At 41.8% G+C, this 17,054-nt stretch overlaps 1 long non-coding RNA gene across 3 annotated transcripts; it reads left to right on the plus strand.

Annotated features, from left to right (window-relative positions):
- The first annotated feature begins 1,826 nt into the window (after window positions 1-1,826).
- Window positions 1,827-14,499, plus strand: Gm32542. Of its 3 annotated transcripts, none has more exons than XR_871031.3 (4): window positions 1,827-2,857; window positions 6,901-7,021; window positions 7,475-7,552; window positions 14,340-14,499. It is a non-coding gene; the product is annotated as a predicted gene, 32542 (long non-coding RNA). The 3 variants fall into 3 exon arrangements; XR_379726.4 differs by lacking the exon at window positions 7,475-7,552 and adding an exon at window positions 12,430-12,513; XR_871029.3 differs by lacking the exon at window positions 7,475-7,552 and having other exon boundaries at window positions 14,340-14,362.
- Window positions 14,500-17,054: the final 2,555 nt, after the last annotated feature.

Consider the following 17,054-nt stretch of genomic DNA (forward strand, 5'->3'; position numbering starts at 1 on the left):
AGACTTTGAAGAGTTTGACATGGTGGTACAAGTCTATAATCCTAGCATTTGGGGCAAGTGAAGAAATGTGGATCTGGAGTTCAGCGAGTGAGCTATAGCCAGCCAGGGAAGCATAAGACCCTGTCTCAAAAACAAGCAAAAGAAATAGAAACAATCATTTCCAATGCTTAGTGTTGGGTGTATAACATTAACAATAATGAATGCTAAAATATAAAGCAGGCAGAGCCCAAGAAGACTCAATTCACTACTCATGGGTTAACTCACAGGTAAGAGAGGGAATAGGCCAGCTTGAGGTTCATGCCTGTAATCCCAGCACTTGGGTGGCTGAGGTGGGAGGATCACTGTGCGTCTAAGGACAGCCTGAGTGACAGCATAAGACACAGGCCAGCCTGGGCTAGAGTGCATCCTGGCCATGTAAATTAAAAAAGAAAGGAAGGAAGGAAGGAAGGAAGGAAGGAAGAAAGAAAGAGAAAGAAAGAAAGAAAGAAAGAAAGAAAGAAAGAAAGAAAGAAAGAAAGAAAGAAAGAAAGAGAGAGAGAGAAAGAAAGAAACCGTGAGAGTAATACTGAACTCTTGACAAAGCTAGATATTTGGTCTAGGAGTCCCGTGACAATATTATTACACTCCTGCAAGCAGTGTGATCAGAGCAATGACTGTACTGGGGGCACCAGCTCTGTTGGATTCACTGTTATAAAATGTGAGCAGAGGCAGAGGCAGGTGGATCTCTGTGAATTCAAGGCCAGCTGTCTCAAAACCAAAACCAAAAAATCAGTAGAAATTTCCAGCCCTGGTTGCATGGTAGCTTCATCTTAGGGAGCGTTGGGAGCCACTGATTCTCAGGCTCAGTCCCCAGAGTGTCTAACTCAGGCCATCTCTCAGAGCTTTGGAACCTGAAGTTGGAAAGGTCCCGTTGGTGACTCACTCACCAACCAGCTCTGGGACCTTCCATGGCAGAATCTTCCAGCCTCTTCCTAGTTACCAACGTCACCTAAATTCTAAAGCTCAGCGTCCAGAGCTTCTACTGGCATGGCTTGTTTACAAACCACTGTAATTAATCTTGGAAATGTGGTTTTTTCCCCCCTCTTCTCTTTCTCCATCTTCTGAGTACTGAGGATTGATCCCTAGGTTTCACATACGCTTAGCAAGTGCTCCAACACTGAGCAACATTCTCAGCCCTGTGTTCTTTTTCTTAAAGTTCCCCTAATTAGAAAGGCTCCAGTCTCCATAAAACCTAAATCCGCCTCTAGCCAGAAACTGTACTATACTTAGAAAGCAATAGCTACAGGGCAAACGGAGCTTTCTGCCTCCTTTTGTATGGCCCACAAGCTAAGAATAGTTTTCACATATTTAAATGGTTGGAAAAAAAAGATCAAAACAAAGAGCAATACTTTATAACACATGAGGTTCAATTTTCAATGTCCATAAATAGAGCTGTGTTGACCCCAGCAACTCTTACTCATGTGTATGTTTTCTATGGTTGACATAGAGCCCCAGAGGCAGGGCTGAGTAGCTGCACTTAGAGATGGTATGACAGGTGAAGTCTGAGATGATATCTGGCCTTTCACAGAAAAAAGTTTGTGAGCCTCTGACCTATAAAATCAAATTATAACATTGTAAACACAGCAGAAAAAATTATTTGAAAGGATTGCTTTATGTAATCGTTAAAAAACGCGTTAGAAGAATTATTCAGCCCAATTTATCAACACTGCCAATTATAGACGTGAGGGATTTAGTTTATGAAAATTTGCCCGTCATTAAATGTAGATGCAAACATCAAAGGCCTAGAGGAATCGGAACAGCTTATTGAACATCAGGTAGACTGAGTCTAGTCTATAGATTGGAAGCCACAATTATTGAAATGGGAAGCTTAGTAGACCAATTCAGGATTGGCTTATCTAAAACTCCTCCAAAGTGCAATGATAGGGGAAATCTTGGAGAATGGTTGCAAAGGACATATACAATTAGATTCACCACTAACCGTAAAATAGTATTTCTCCGACTTAGGAAAAATCTAAGGAAATGTTGCTAAAGGTACATATCAAAGTTTCCCTCTGAGGATGGAATAGAAAACCGGTTAGAACAGGTTTATAGACAACATTAAAACATTTTAACATTAACGATTGTCTGTGTTAGACAAGAACTGCAACAGATCATCGAATTTTGGCAACAAGACAAATTAAAATATTGATTTAGCTGTCCCTTTTTACAGAAATATGACAAAATTGTTTGCAGAGATGCAAGGGCCACGGTGAAGGCCTGTTGCCTCAGGGAAAGAGTCAAGGGGGAAAGTTTACAGAGGCAGCCAACGTGGCAGCTGGGTAGTGTGACTGCTGTCTGCTGATCGGGCAGTATCTCTGCAGGGCAAACTGCAGGTGAACAGTTAGAGCAAAGGCCAGTCACGTCGGAAGATCAGCCAGCGAGGACGTGACTGGGTTAGGAGGTCAAAGATAAACTCGGAGGCTTTTGTTATCCTGTGGATTTTGCAGAGCTGCTGTTTGATCCGGACAAAATCAATGACAGCTCTTCCGTAACTCGAGGGCCTGGTACTCTTAGAAGGTCCCTGAGGTTTGCTGTCACAGTTGGCTGTTTGGCAGGGATCTGACCTGTCATTTGGAAGAACAAGGTTCTTAAATTCCAGAGGTCATCTGGGAATAGTGTCCAAGCATTCCCAGTTTCCTTCCCTAGAGATCAAACTCAGGGCCTTGTGCACTCGAGGCAAGTAAGTATCCATTCTGTCGTTGAGCTACATCTCCAGCCCTAACTTCCCACCTTCACCACAGAAGAAACCTAGGAGCGGTGGGAGTAGGAGAATCACAAACTGAGTGATGTAGAAAGCAGATGGGAAAGAGGATGGATGGTAAGTGATGTCTCGGAGCATCTGCTACATGCCAGACACTTTGCACATGTTATTTGGTTATCGCTATTTTCCTTCAAGGAATTCAAGTAATTATTGATCCCATTTAATTGTGGAAACCGCGGATGTTCTGTATCCAACAGCCAGCCACTGAGAGATGATGAGCTAAGAATTCTTAAGTGCAGACGCTAAGGTGTGAATGCAAGTCTGGCTGGCTGGCTTCCTAACTCACCCCACATCTCCTCCAGGGGTGCTCCCCTAGCAGAAAAACTCCCAGCAGGCAAGTGCAGCATTACAGCTATGCCCTCCCGCTTTCAAGCACCATCAAAAGAAGGCTTACCAGAGCTACAAAATAAAACTGAACCAAGACCCTTCCCAGGGCAGCCTTTCTTAAAACAGCGTTTCTAAATTTAAATCTTGGAGACGTCCAGCTTTAGGCGGCTTTAAAACTTCCCAGAATTAAGCCCCCCAGGTCTGCCAACGCCCTCTCTTTCAGTGTAGATACAATTTTGCTGTCCCGACTGCTCCAGCCGGCATCCGGTCCCGGAGTTCTTCAGCGTCTTTCACCGCAGTCCAATTAGGAAAGTGGTTGCATTCTCAGCCCTTTCTCCCCTGGGGGGTTTCCTTTCTCAGGCCATTAGAGTAATGAGACACGTGACCCCCCTTAGGTGATGGGCAGGGTCAAAGACAGCCGGTAGATCTTCGGAGAGACTGTCACAAGCAACTGGAAAACACCGGGGTTGGGAGTAGGAGGTGGCACACAGGTACATGACACAAGACAGGACATGGACACGCGCTGCTAGTTTGTAGATATTTCTAATTCCTTCACAACTTTAATCTCATTTTTTTTTTCAGAGTTTAAAATGGTTACACCCCTCCCCCCTGCCCCCCCCACCCCCACCCCGTCGTACCCCGTCCCAGACTCAGAAAAGCTACAGGGAAAAACGGCAGCCACAAATGCCACCTTAAAGAATCCTGTCAGCTCTAAATTTAGGTTTCCCTAGGCCTAATCTCAGATTAAACAAAGCAAATGGCAACTAAGTAGACTGTGCCTTCAGGAGCTCGCTTCACCGCAGACAAGCAGCCAGGCTTTTCTAATTTGCAGTTCACCAAAGTTGCCTTCCCAGCCCAAGACGAGAGGGAAAAGGAAGACTTAACTCCATCTAAACAGCCATTCCGTAATTATAGGATTTGGGGTTTGAGTCACTTCACTTAATCTTTGCATGACCCAGAATTCAACTTGGAAGATTAAAAAGAACATTTTCTATTCTATTTGTGAAAATTAACATATTAACTGGAATTAGTAAATCTGAGGAGAGGGGGTACAAATTGTTAGGGAAAGTAACACCTCCTTATTCCAGCGCTATGAAAAACATGAGTTATATGCTGTTACCATTATAGTAAGTAATACATGTGTTTCTAGATTTTACAGGAGGACATAATATCCCGGAGGTGAGCCATGGGGCTGAAACATACTAGGATTCCACCCATGGAGTAACCCCAGAAGCTTATCAGATTTAAATAAAAGATTGATGATGACCCTGAGTTTAAAATTTAATGTCCAAGCTACCTATTAAATTTTACATGACAAGGCTGTGGGTTCTGCTGTAAATCAGTAAAATTGATTATGCTCTCATGCCCTTCATAAGATGAAAATTACGTAGACTTTACTGTGCTTTCCTTGATTTCCGTTCATTATTATTCATTTGCTTCCATTCAGTATCATTCCTCAAAACTTTATTTATGAGAAAATTTTATGAGCAATTAACATGTGTGCTATTTCATATATGCCCACATTAAAGTCCTATTCTGCTAATGTCTTTTTATTTTTTCCTGTAAATTTCTGATAACCCCTGGATTTGCTAACATGCAGCATTGTAGTAACTGGATATACTCAAAGTCCAGGAACCAGTTCTCAACTTTTAATTATGTTGAAATGTATCCTCTCCCCAGGAAGGGAGCGTTAAGGCAACTGGACACGGCTGTGAAGAAACAGTGCACAGTAATCACAGCTATGCACCTTCCTTGTAAATAAATGTTTAGTGTCTGTTGATCCAACACCGTAGTTACTGGGCGAGCCATTCCCCAAGGTAGGATACGATTCCCAGGAGCCCTCTTTAGTGAGGTCCATTTCTCAGGTGAGTTAGCAACTGTAAAGAAGGTAATAGACCTTTTCTGAGTTTCAGGTGGACAGGGAGAGCAAGGCTCCTAAAATGGTACCCAGAGGCCATGTGTGGAGAGCACTTACATCCCCCAGCAATCTGTCACCAGTGTTCCTATTGATTTCAGCCCCCAGCAAGGGAGCGAAGGCTGATTATTTCTGAGTAACACAAATATAAATACTGTATGCCCATGTCACCAAATTGTGTTTCCATAAATGTGTGAGACAGAGTTTTCAGGACATAGTCTGTTCAACCATGAGGTACATTTGTAGTCAAGAAACAAAAGGTACCACTCCAGAAATAAAGCCTCAAACGTGGTCACAGGTAAGCATTACAACACTGCAAAATAAACAAGAATTTTAATTAACTCATTAACTCACAATTAGAATTTAACAGAGACGAATTATAAGATCATTATGAAATAATTTAACACTTTATGTTCTTTGTGTTGGCGGAGGTATATTTCAATCAAGAGAAAAATTCTGTCTTTCTCCCAAGTGTCTAATTGTATTCGTTTGGTTCGTTGCTGTTTTCCCAGTGCTGGACATTGAACACATTAGCTGGGCCAGCAGCCGAGATGCATTTCTCAGTCCTCCATGGCCCCAGTGGTTTTCATTTTAGGACAGGGTATCTCTAAGTTGTCCAGGCTGGCCCTCAATTATTTATATAGCCAGAGTTATTGGGCTGGAAGTTGCCATCCTCTGATCAAGTTTCCCAAGTATCTGGGATTATATGCATCTATCATCATTCCAAAACTAGACCAATGTTGTAGGTACACCAAGTTATCTAGAAAGAACATTAATCATATGTACAAATGAATAAAGAATATGTAATATATATATATATTTGAATGAGAATTTTATTCAGTCCTAAAGAAAAATGAAATCACCATATCTGCAGGAAAATAATGCAGTTGGTGGTCATGACGTTAAGAGAAGTCAGCCAGACTCAGGTAGCCCGTCATGTTTGTTTGTTTTTTCATTTGCAAAACCTAGATTTGTGTATGTGTAAGCGTGTGTGCTTGTGTGTGTGTTGTGTGTGTGCATTTGCATGCACAAGTGTGTGCATGTGTCTGTTGGTGTGTGTGTCATGAAACTAGACAGGATCATGAAAAAGGGAAGAACAGGTTTTAGAGGGCTATTGGGGGCAGGAACGAGACCATCAAAGGAGAGGGCCAGGCCGGCAATAAGAATGGAGCATGTTTGAAAATGCCAGCGTGAAACCCATTACTTTGTGTGCCAGCTTCAGAAATTAAAGTGAGCATAAAAGAAGCAATAATTCGTTATATTCGGTTTTTATTTTTTTTCTATTTTCAAATGTAAGATTGGATTCTTTTCCCAAGTCACTCACACTAGTCCCTCCTCCATAAAACCCAACATTTGGAAAACACAGCTGTATGCTACCTGCTTAAATTTTTTAGAATTTTAATGATACATAAAACATAAACATTTGTCTGGGGACCAAATATAACAGAAGTATGTAATGGAAAAAATATGCTCTCCCGCCCCTGCAAACCTAACTTCTACATTTGGTTGTACTATAGGTCTCTCATAAGCAAAAGGCTCGTTTATTAAGTCAGAATCAAATCACCCACATTATTCTATTATTATTGGTCAGGACTCTTGGCTGCAAGCAAGAGAAACAGGTTTGTGAAGTCAAGAAGGCTTCAAGAACAACTGAATCTGGGTGCTCGGCTCAGCACCTAGTTTGGCTTTATCTTCGGTTTGTTCTTTGTCATTCTTAGGCAAATCTCCCTCTTGGCTCACGTGATATTCTGCTTTGTTTTGTTTTGTTTTAATTCGCATAAAGGAAAAGGCAGCCTGGAATGCCTTTCTTTCAGTAGGATTGGCATAGTTACCAAGGGTTTATACTTTGTTATTCTAGATGAACCAAAGACCTGTGACCAGAGAAATGCTCAGACAGACATAGCAAGGCCTGCCCTGTGGTCACTAGAAGCAGACACACACCAGGAAGGTTAAGAAGGCTTGACCTGACGAAAGAACAGGTTTGTGTGCACTGGGTTGTGCTTTCATCACGTAACAGAGTGTGTCACCGACATTTTGTCCATATAAAGTAATGTGAATGTAATATTAGTTATGGCAGAGTAAAACCTTACTCCCTGTAGCCCCTCCCTCCTGTAATAACCTACGAATACATCATTTCATTACTGATGGCTATTCAGTTATCTTTCCCTCACTGTCTGTGAGTCTCATACTGTGAACATTAGTGCAAGAAACAGTCAAGAGATGCGGGGGGGGGGGGGGGGGGGGTTGAATAAGAGTGGCCACCATAGGCTCGTAAATTTGAATGCTTTGGTCACCAGGGAGCGGTGCTATTTTGGAGTAGGTGCGGCCTAGTTGGAGGAAGTGCGTCACTGTGGGTGGTCTTTAGGGTTTCAAATGCTCAAGCCAGCCTCAGTGTGTTTCTCCCTTCCTGCTGCCTGCTGATTTGAATGTAGAACTCCCAGCTACCTCCCCAGCACCTGCATGCCACCTTGCTTCCTGACATGACCATAATGGATGAAACCTCTGAAACTGTAAGCCAGCCCCAATTAAATGCTTTCTTTTATAAGAGTTGTCATAGTCATACTACATTTTTGACACGGTGACAAAATATAGTAATCTGCAAAGCTCATGCTCACACAATAGGGTTATATGGTTTAAAAAAACAAACAAACAATGACTTCACGAAATTCTAAGGCAAGTGGACGGATATAGAAAATATCATCCTGAGCGAGGTAACCCAATCATAAAAGAACACACATGGTATGCACTCACTGATAAGAGGATATTAGCCCAAAGGCTCGGAATACCCAGGATACAATTCACAGGCCACATGAAGCTCAAGAAGAAAGGAAGACCAAAGTGTAGGTGCTTCGATCCTTCTTAGAAGGGGGAAGAAAATACTCAAGATGCTGGGGTTTCGACCTGTGCACACACTGAGCAGCACTGGTGCTGCTGAGCATCACGCTCATAAGAAGCTCATGCAGGGCATCACCTTGGAGGCAAAGAAGCGCACAGAATACCCACGATACAATTCACAGACCACAGGAAGCTCAAGAAGAAAGACCAAAGTGTGGATGCTTCAGTTCTTAGAAGGGGGAACAAAATACTCACTGGAGGAAATAAGGAAACAAAGTATGGAGTAGAGGCTGAAGGAAAGGCTATCCAGAGACTGCCCCACCTGGGAATCCATCCCATTTACAGACACCAAACTCAGACAGTATTGTGGATGCCAAGAAATGTATGCTGACAGGAGTCTAATACAGCTGTCTCCTGAGAGGCTCTCCCAGAGCCTGAAAAATACAGAGGCAGCTGCTTGCAGCCAACCATTGGACTGAGCACAGGGTCCCCAATGGAGGAATTAGAGAAAGGACTGAAGGACCTGAAGGGATTTGCAACCCCATAGGAAGAACAATATCAACCAACCAGACCCCTCAGAGCTCCAGCCACATATGTAGCAGAGGATGGCCTTGTTGGGCATCAATGGGAGAAGAGGTCCTTGGTCCTGTGAAGGCTCAATGCCCCAGTGTAGGGGAATGCCAGGACAGGGAAGCAGGAGTGGGTGGGTGGGTAGGGGAGCACCCTCATAGAAGCAGGGGGAGGGACGATGGAATAGGGGATTTCTGTACGGGAAACTGGAAAAGGGGATACATTTGAAATTTAAATAAAGAAAATATCCAATAAAAAAAGATTTAAAAAAATACCAAAAGAAACTTTATAACAATTTATGTAAGTTTGTGATTTCCTGTTAGACCACATTAGAGCTACCCCTGAGTACACACTGCCCACAGGCCATGGGTTGAACATTCCTGGTAGGACATTTATTTCTGTAGTAGAGATCCCAAAAATGGAGATGAAAGATCAAAGGACAAACATTTTTACACTCAATATTTTTGCTTTGGTTGTATTTCAAACCTACTGCACCCCCCACCAAGTATGAAATGAGAATATTGATTTTCTCATATTTTCAAAATGCTCTATTAGTATTAACTCATTGGTGCTCACAGTCTCCATAGTGAATAATGACATCATATTCATAAAACAAAAGAACGATAAATGCATATGAAAAACATTTCAAGTTTTTGTAAAAAAAAAAAAAAAACCAAAAACAAAAACCATAAAAATTAGAAAGCTAAAATGGCAGTGGAAGAGATCATTTGCTACAGACATGACAAACAGAGGTCATGTGAAGTCCCTGGTACACGTTTACTTTTCAATTTAATGACTTCATTTTTTTTTTCACATTTTTATTTTATTCTTGTCTTTCCTTTTTAATGAACAGTTTCTGATTTTGTTCACCAACTAGAATTTTTATTAATGAGCTGAGATGACTCAGTAGTGTGGTAGTTTGAATAAGTATGGGTCCTATAGTCTCATGCTTGAGTGCCCGGCCCAGGAGGAGTGGCACGACTAGGAGGTGTGGCCTTGTTGGAGAAGGCGTGGCCTTGCTAGAGAAAGAGTCACTGCGGGGGTTTGAGGTCATACATCTGTGCAAGCTCTGCCCAGTCTCCTTCTGCTGCCTGCGGATCAAGATGTCAAACTCTCAGCTCCTTCTCCAGCCCCATGTGTGCCTGACACTGCGTGCTTCCCACCGTGGTGATAATGGACTGAACCTCTGAAACGGTCAGCCAGCCCCAGACCCAGTGAGCTGTTGTTCTTTATGAGTTGCCTTGGTCACGGTGTCTCTTCTCAGCAATAGAACCCTAACTAAGACCGTAGGTAAAGGCGCTTACTGCCAAGCCTGATGACCTGAGTTCAGTTTCTGGGATCCACATGGTAGAAAGAGAACCAGTTCTAGTAAGTTGTCCTCTGACCTCCACATCCTTGCAGTACATGCACACACACACACACACTCACACACACCACACACACTCACACACACCACACACACACACACACACACCCCACACACACACCACATAATCACACACACACACACACCACATAATCACACACACCACATACACACAACACAACACATACACACACTCATACACACATACCACATAAACACACACACCACACACACACACACCACATACACACACACACACACACCCCACACACGCACCACATAATCACACACACCACATAAATACACACACACACCCCACATACACAAACACACACACAACACATACACATACACATACACATACACATACACATACACTCATACCACATAAACACACACACACCACACACACACACCACATACACAAACACACACATACACACACACACAAACAACAACAAAATTTTAAAACACTTTACTTAAAAATAGCCTTGGAGGTATACTTATCCTAATACAATTCTTTCTTACTGTTAGCTGATGCGCTGAATTAAATTAGATTTACATACTTCACAAAGGTTAAATACTTTGTGGGGCCACGAGGCATTACTCTTTCAAGCCATTTTTATATTGTTTCTAATTATTTTATGTAAAATTTAAAAGTAGAGAAAGGTTTTTCTTTAGACATTGCATTTTTAAAGTTTTCTTTCTTCAAGTAGGTATTTTTAGGAATTTCTAAAATAAATGGTAACATTTTGTCATGGTAGTAATTATTTGTATTAGTTGGGGGTTTCTACCCTGCCTTGGATCATTTAGTTTCCAGATAAAAGACACAAAGCTTTTTTATGTCTTTATACTTATAATAAGGCTTAAACAGCTCTAGAGCTGGGCAGATATTAACCCTCTATATGACTTGCCTTGTTCCACCACTCTCTTCTCCCCTCACCCTTCCTGCGCCCCACCCCCACCCCATCTCTTTCTCTCTTAGTCCTGCCTCACACCCCAAGCCTGGGAACTGAAACCCTGCCTACCTCTCATGCTCAGCTACAGGCTGTAGGCATCTTTATTCAACCAACAGTTTTAAATTAAGGAGCAAGATTGCATAGCATCCCTTGGTGGACACGGGGGTCTCCAGTCCCAGACCTTGGAGCCAGTACTTAGCATTACAATACACGGCAACAGACCAAACCTCGACACCTTCTTGCCTTTTGGTCCGTGTGTGTTACTGTCTTCCCTCCTCCCTTCCATCACAACTCCTTGGTCTCTATCCCTCCTCCTCACCTTGTCTCCCCACATTGTCAGTTAGTTGGAGCGTGCTTCAAGTTTTTACTTCATGTTAATGTCTATGTAGAAGAAATTCAAAGTAATAGAACTAATGTTCTACAGGACTTACTAGTAGATTTGCTTAGACGACATTAAATGACACAACATAGAACTCAGCTAAGGGAGCACTGCTTCTAAACTAAGCCAAGGACAAGTAGTCTGTTAACCAGGCTAGAGATATGCTAACGTGAAACGTTTGTTCCCCAGGATTGACCAGCCGTTAGGCCACATTCCCAAAGAGCATGCCTCTAACAGACAGCTCTAAGGGGTGGTGCAGAGTCACAGTCAATATTAAGTCCTGGTCTGCCACACATGAGAAAACCATAATTCTGCTAAATGGGCAAGATGACCCAACGCAAGAGCTATGCAGAAAGAACAACAAAATTTGTTTGGGTGTACTTACAAAATAATTCCGGCAATATTTTTATTGTGTAAATCTCCCAGCTGCCCAAGTGGCCAGACTTGCAGTTTCTTATCTCTGTTTAAATTGTTTAAAGTGTAACCTGGGGTTGGGACCTGAATGAGATTTAGGAATGGCAGTGTATATGGAATAATGCATAAACCTAAAATCTTCTATTGGAGTCTAGCCTTTCCTTGGGCATAGCCAGAACTGGGCGAGCACTATTGAAGAGCTTTTCCTTCAGTAATCTCTGTGTGGAGTAATTTCTTACTGGGAAGGCACATTATTTCTATAATCATATAACCTGATTTTGAATATAAATTGTGTAAATATTCTTACATATATCCTCATAGGAAGAGAAGATGAACACACACACACACACACACACACACACACACACACATCTATGCAGCAAAGGTACTCCTCCCAAAAATATATTGGAAAAGAAAATCACCATGATAGCTAACAGAAAAGAGTAGATATCATTAAATCACTCTAAATATTTCAGATATTAACTATCTCAGATATAAAGTATAATAATTGCTAATGTTTTTAGAAAAATGTAAGACAATCTTGAAAATATGAGCAGGCAGTGGAAACTCATTAAATGTTTCAGAGAAACATTCTACTTTCTTTTGCATAGGGTCTCATGCATGCCAGGCTGACCTTGAACTTACGTCAGTGAAGGTGACCTTTGAGCCTCTGTTCTTGGACCTGTAGTGAGGCAGGACACTATGACAGGGAACATAAAGAAGAGCTGTTCACTTCATGGCTTCCAGGATATAGGATAAAGAGACAGGAAGGGGGCAGGACAAGATAGGGAACAATGCCCCCCAGTGACCAGCTCCTTTCCATTAGGCCACACATCTTAAAGTTTCTACTGTTCCCCAAAATAGCACCATCAGCAAGGGACCAAGCCTTCAGTACACCAGGCCTCAGGGGACATGCAGCAGCGATAAAGCCATTACGACTTATTCAAAGTAAGTTCTGAGAGTCCTCTTAGATTGTGTGGGGATATTGCCAGATAGATTCATGTCTCATCACTGTATCAATAAGACCTCCACCTAAGATGGCTGTCTCCGGTGTGTCAGTTGAGTGCATTCTTGGAAGGGAATCTTTCTAGCCCTCTCAGACTTAGATTTGCTCACTCAGGGTACAGACCACAGACAACCAAATGGGCTGGGTTTGCAAAGCTGACAGGACTGAAGTAGAACTGGTTGTGAGCTCGAAGAAGAGACAACTGGGAAGAATAAACGGGCCCAGGTTTCATCTCACCCACCTTTCCACAACCAGTAGAGAAAGTCTCAAGAGGAGTGAAGCTTGCTTTCCAATAGAGGACCCTGCTGCTGAGCTTGGGTCAGCCCCGAGTCCTCCCTGGAACCCAGGCACCATGTGATTATTTCCCCCCCAAACCACTACCCAGCACTGGAGGCACTGGGGCAAGTCCAGCCTTGCCTATGTCCTGCTCCAATAATCCGTTATTGCTCTAACCACCTGAGACCACTTATTGCTGACACTCTGGCATCGCCTAGGGCCTCTGTGCCTAGTAACCGAAAACCCAATTTAGATGGACTCAGACAACAATATTTTGGCTAATAGTTCTACTGGACATTCTCAAGTTTAAGTACTAAAAATTGATTCTGATTGATTTAGGGCACTACCCTTTTGTTCAAAGGATGGTCCAAAGAGTGGCAGCCAAATATTCATGGAAGCAACCTGTTAAATAGTGCTGTCTTGTGTCCCTAGATTTGGGTACTAATAGACGTTCCTTAAAGTCCCCGCAAGAGCATGACTGCAGCCATTGCTGCTGCCCTGCCAAGATGAATTCCCACTTATCTGCTGCTCCATTTTACTAGCCCAGGACACACAGAGCCTTGCCAGGGGTGGGGGAGTCTGATGGCCAGGTAGACAGGAGTGCCCATGAACTGGTGGGAAAGCAGCCTGGGACGGGCACTATCCATTTGGCCCTGACACTCTATATGATAGGAAACATCTCTGCCTTGGGGACAAGCATGTGGTAAGGGCATCGTTATACCTGGTGAGGCATTGAGAAGCAGGACCAGGCCTCATACCTGCACCCTGCAGAGGATCTGAGTCCCAGCAGAACCGTACCTTTCTGAGCTCCAGCTGACTGAGTTTCAGTCCCTACACCACAGGAATTCTATGAATTACCAGAACCCACCCCTTAAGCCTTTGGTTGATTTGGGCTAATTTAGTGATTATGTTGGGACTTGGGAAAATGTCACATCATCCCACATGAGTAACAGGGCTGTTTCAATTAATTAATTACAGCTAATGGATGCTGTAAAGAAAGCATGCCCTCCAGCTCCATCTTTTCTTTTAGCATTTCAGAACTTACATTTTTAGGTTTTTAATGTCTTATTTTTCTTATTTTTCATACATACATATATATATACATATAGATATATCCTCCTCAAAAGTCTCTGATTTATATTTATATTTATATTTATATTTATATTTATATTTATATTTATATTTATATTTATATTTATATTCATTCCCCAAACTGTATACTCCATGGGAATTAGCCTATCTTTAGACTCTCCTTAGCTTTTAGAAGCCCTGGTGTTCATTCCTAGATCTTAGTATTGTCACATGTCCTGAGGCTTTGAGGGAGTTTGTGTAGATGATTTTAGCTGATAGAGCTTAAGCATTCAATAAATAATAAAGATTGTGTCTTCATTATGTCACTGTCAGTAGCCATTCCCCACCATCAAAGTAAAATAAATCCAAACCAAAGGATTAGAAGGCTAGACTTTTTACCTGTCATTTCCATTTTTCACAGAAACTCATTGACTATATACACAATGTAAGAATGAACGCAAATCATCACTGACAAGGAACCAGAACCTTACCCTCACCTAACAACTGTGCCACCCTCCAAGCAGAGCCATTGTTCATTGAAACAGTTGATGAACGACTTCATGGATAGACCATCGTAATGCACACACCATTTCTTATATGAATGTAACCTGTTCCTGCGGGCTGAGAATGAAGACAATCACTCAAGTCAAATAGCTTTGACCAAAGAAGGAAATCTGTATCCAAAAATTGTGCCTACAATTCATTCCTTGGCACTGCAGAACTGTCAAGTCTTAGCTTATCTACTGTGGAGGTAAAATCCTCCATAGTAGAGAATGTGAGGGACATTCAAGTACAGCCTTATTACAATGAACTCCAATGTCCAAAAATTGTTCTTATTTTGGGTTTGTACCACCAAAAGAGCCAAGATTTTAAGCTCTACTAAAAACAAAACAAAACAAACAAACAAACAAAATGACTTTATCTATTCATGTTCATTAAAAAAACTAATAGTGATATATTATTTTAAAATATATAGTTAATATAGTTGGAGTTACTTAAAATTTATATTGAGAAAAACATGTATTTTCAGTATTGCTGTAGACAAATGTCTACATAAGACTGTTCAATTGATTATTATTTTATATCAAACAACTTTTATAATGCTCAATTTTTATTATTAGAATAGCTTATAAATTTTAAATAATATGAAAAACAACCCAAAAGATATGGCAGGTATTGAAGGGGGTGGTCTCTGGGAGGAGTTGGGATACAAAAGGGAAAGAAGAATGTGATGTAAGTCTATTTACTCAAAATATGTTTTTAAATGTTAACAAATTCAGATAAATTGAAATTATGTATGTCTTCTCATAATAATGCAATAAAATTTAAATAAAAAAGAATGAATGCCTATTTGCATATCTTATGCCTTATTGCATAAGCTAGTGTTTGAACTACATGAAGGAAAATCGCCAGCTAAATAAGAACATTGTTATGTCTCTCATAGCCTGAGAATTGTCAAAAAGGGTCTTATGAGATGTATTTGTGTGTTTGTGTATGTGTTGCCTTTGGATTTATATTTTTAATTAATTTCTTTACCTCTTATGCCCTCTGGGTAAACCAATCCTGTTCTTCAATGTTTTTACACTATTAAGTATTCTGTAAATTGAACTGCAAGAAAAGTACTGTGAGACCAAGCTTCTGTAACTCGCCAGCTCATCATCTGGGCTCCGTGCATAGGGAGTTAAAAAGTAACTGGTTTAGATAGTTAACTTGAAGTCTTGCCCAAGCGGACCGGGTGTGCATCTCACAAGTTATTTATGGTCAAGTCAAAGAACAGAGAAAATTTCCCTGTGCTTCACTCCATGGCTCTAAATAAGGGAAGACATTCTGCTCCTTTGATGCAAAGCCACAGGAAGTAGGAAGTGAACCTGCCTCCTGGGTTGCTGAGGCAGAGGTGATTGACAGCTCCAGTCCTCTACATCTTGGTGTATCCTCTCCCTTTGCAATGGGGCTTTGTACTTTGTCTCCCTCAAATAGGTCCTGTGACTGGGTATGGCCATGTGGCTTTGTTTTGACCAACAGTGCAAGCTGGAAAACATAAAAGTACAGAGACTTTTTTAAGAAAAGATTTATTTTATGTATGTGAGTACATTGTCACTCTCTTCAGACACACCAGAAGAGGGCATTTAAATTTGTTAGCTCAAAGCTCAGGCTAGAGATGCCCTGAGAACCAATCTCCCAATACTTCAACAAAATATGTTATTACCACATGCGCTGAGATCTTTTTTTGTATTGTTTTTGTTTTATGTATATGAGTGCTGTATTGCTGACACACTAGAAGAAGGCACCAGACCCCCATTACAATAGTTGTGAGCCACCATGTGGTTGCTGGGAACTGAACTCAGGACTTCTGGAAGAGCAGCCAATGCTCTTAACCACCGAGCCATCTTTTCAGCCCTGCCTCTGAGATATTAAGGGTATTTGTTCATAGAAATTTTTAGTTGATTTTGCTAGGCATGGTGGCTCAAGCCTTTAATCCCAGTGCTCAGGAATTCAAGGCAGGCAGATCTCTTTGAGTTTAAGGCCAGTCTAGGGCTACATAGCAAGTTCCAGGATAGCCGGAGGTATACAGAGAAACTGTCTCAAACAAAGAAAACAAAATATTCAGCCTATCTCAAAACTACCATGTATTTATTTATCATGCGTGTGAGAATGTAGGACGCTGAATGAACACATGTGTGCAGGTTCCATGTGTGGATGCCAGAGAATGTCTGGTGCCCTGCTCAGTCACCCTCTAACTCACTCCCTTGAATTGGGGCTGAATCTTTCTTCCTGGATCTGGATCTGGAATGGCCGGCTATCCTCCCATCCCAGAGCCGAGGTTTCGGGTGTGCATGCTCTCTCACCCAGGGGTGTTTTGTTGCTTTGGTTTTGTGTGTGTGTGTGTGTGTGTGTGTGTGTGTGTGTGTGTGTGTGTGCTTGGAGTCTGAACTCTGATTCTCATGCTTATGTAAGTGAGGACTCTTACCCACGGATCCACCTCTTCAGTCTTTTGAAAATATTTTTATTAGTTCATCTATGAATTTAAGTTAAGGACTAAAAATTAGGCTGGGCCTGGCCATCCTAGCTGTTCAGGAAGCTGCAACAGGAAGATCTCCAGTTGCCTGGGCTGCAGAGCGAGTTCAATGTCAGCCTT

This window comes from Mus musculus, chromosome 9 (genome assembly GCF_000001635.26).
Source record: "Mus musculus strain C57BL/6J chromosome 9, GRCm38.p6 C57BL/6J".
In the NCBI taxonomy this organism is placed as follows: domain Eukaryota; kingdom Metazoa; phylum Chordata; class Mammalia; order Rodentia; family Muridae; genus Mus; species Mus musculus.